Consider the following 3018-nt stretch of genomic DNA (forward strand, 5'->3'; position numbering starts at 1 on the left):
AACTGATCAAGAAAACTGTACATCATGACCAAGTAGGCTTCATCCCACAGACGCAGAATGGTTCAACATCCGCAAATCAATAAATGTAATTCACCACGTCAACAGAGCTAAGACGAAGAACCACATCATCATCTCAGCCGATGCCCAAATAGCCTTTGACAAAATACAACACCCATACATGTCAAAAGCCCTGGAGAGACCAGAAATAAAGAGAACATTCTTTAAAATAAGAAAAGCCATATGCAACAGACCAACTGCTAATACCACATTAAATAGGGAGAAACTAAAACCATTTCCCCTAAACTCAGGAACAAGACATGGATGCCCACTATCACTGCTTCTATTCAACATACTGCTGGAATCCCTAGCCATAGCACTAAGGCAAGAGGAAGATATCAAAGGGTTCCACGTTTGGCAGAGAAAAAAATCAAACTATCCCTATTCGCAGATGACATGATCTTATACGGGAAGGACCCAAAGAACTCAGTCCCCAAACTCCTAGACCTAATAAACCATTTTGGCAAAGTAGCAGGATACAAAATCAACCCACAAAAATCAGCAGCTTTTCCGTACACCAACAATGTATAAGCAGAAAAGGAAATTATGGAAATAATACCATTTACCATAGCTAAAAAAAGAATACATTACCTAGGGATTAACCTAACTAAAGACATGAATGACCTATTGAATGACAGCTATAAAAATCTAAGAAGGGAAATCAAAGAGCACACAAAGAGATGGAAAGACCTCCTATGCTCATGGGTAGGCAGAATCAATATAGTGAAAATGGCCATATTTCCCCAAATGCTATACAAATTCAATGCAATCCCCATCAAGATCCCAGCTACATTCTTCACTGAAATAGAGAAAACAACCCATAAATTCATATGGAATAGCAAAAGACTTAGAATAGCCAAAGCAATTCTAGGGAAAAGAATAACAGTCTTCAAGCTCTATTATAGAGCCATCATAACAAAGACAGCCTGGTATTGGTATGAAAATAGGCCTGAAGACCAATGGAATAGAATAGAAGACCCAGAAATAAAACTGTATTCTTACAGTCAGCTGATATTCCACAAAGGAGCTAAAGACATACAATGGGAAAAACATAGCCTCTTCAACAACTTTTGCTGGGAAAACTGGGAAGCCATATGTAGAAAACTCAAATTAGACCCTAGCCTATCACCATGCACCAAGATCAACTCAAAATGGATTAAGGACCTCAACATCAGACCAGAATCCTTGAAACTACTGAAGGTCAGAGTAGAAAACATGCTAGAACTTAAAGACACAGGAAGAACCTTCCTGAATATAGTCCCAGGGGCATAACAGATAGGGGAGAGTCTCAACAAATGGGACTATGACAAAATAAAAAGTTTTGGCACAGCTAAAGACATAGCCACCAATCTAGAAAGACAGCCAATCATGGGAAAGGATTTTCACCAGCACAGCAACAGACAGAGGCCTAATATCTGTCATCTACAGAGTACACAATAAACTAACCCCCTCCAAACCCAGTAAACCAATTATTAAATGGGCAAAGGAGCTAAAGAGAGACTGCACAGCAGACCAGATAAAAATGGCAAAGAAACATATGAGGAAATGTTCAACATCCCTGGCAGTAAAGGAAATGCAAATAAAAACAACCCTGAGATACCACCTCACTCCAGTTAGAATGGCCTATACTCTGAACTCAGCCAACAACAAATGCTGGAGGGCATGTGGGGAAAGAGGAACCCTTCTCCACTGTTGGTGGGAAGGCAAATTAGTACAACCACTTTGAAGAACAGTATGGAGTTTCCTTAAAAAGCTCAGCATAGACATAACCTATGACCCAGCCATATCACTCCTAGGCATCTATCCTGAACAACAGGTCTCATTATATCAAAAAGACATCTGCACATCCATGTTTATCGCTGCACAATTCACAATAGCCTAAATATGGAAACAACCCACATGCCCCACTATAGATGAATAGATACAAAACATGTGGTACCTATACATAATGGAATACTACATAGTAAATAGAAATGATAAGATATTGCTATTTGCAGGGAAATGGTCAGAACTTGAACAAATAATGTTGAGCAAGACAAGCCTAGAACACAGAGAACAAAGGGGCATGGTCTCCTTGATATATGAGTGTTAGAGTGTGTGTATGGGGAGGAGGGGGAAGACAGTGGAGACCAGGTCTGCGAAACAAAAAACTTCTTTTCAAATTGTATTTCCATAGGTTCCCATCATCGGCCTTACATTATGTATCTAAAACCAAACAACTACTACACATAGAAAGGTTTAGAATAGACCTATCAGTGGATCACAAAGGCTCAACAGCTATGTACATATGATCATATAAGACGAGGATAGGCAAAAACAACTCCAAGAGAAGAACCCAGGAGGATTCTATTGTTGACATTACATTTAAAGTTCTAGGTGAATTTCATTTGGCCTATGCCACGTGGTTACTGTATATGATTTCGGTACACTGGGTATTATATATATGCCTACCTGATCTAGGGAAGGAAAAGAAAAATGAGGGTGTAATATATCACAAGAAATGTATTCACTGCCTTGTTATGTAACTGTACACCTTTTGCACAACACCTTGTCAACAAAATTTAATTAATAAAAAAACTAAATAAATAAATAAAGTAAAAACAGTTTGTAACAAAATGGTTGGGGAAGAAAGGGTACATGTAGGAAGAACCAAGTTTATTCTAACTAAGGGACTGTATGTTAAATCTATTCTCTACACAAGTTTCATCTTCATTTGAGATTGAAGTTGTCAGAGGGGAGTGGTTTCTTTACTATTTTGTGATGACTCTGGCTTAGAACACACTGTCATGTAAGTATCCACAGAAAACCCATGTAAGCTGGGAAGCAACACGAGTGTTGGTAGTTTCTTTGTTTTAATAAGTTCAGGAGTTTTTAGACTGTTACCCAGCAGTAACATCTGCAGTGAGATGTGTCCTATCTGAAAGAATCTATGATCCTTGTGGGTCATATATGGAAATTATA

This window comes from Perognathus longimembris, unplaced genomic scaffold (assembly GCF_023159225.1).
Source record: "Perognathus longimembris pacificus isolate PPM17 unplaced genomic scaffold, ASM2315922v1 HiC_scaffold_5821, whole genome shotgun sequence".
NCBI lineage: Eukaryota > Metazoa > Chordata > Mammalia > Rodentia > Heteromyidae > Perognathus > Perognathus longimembris.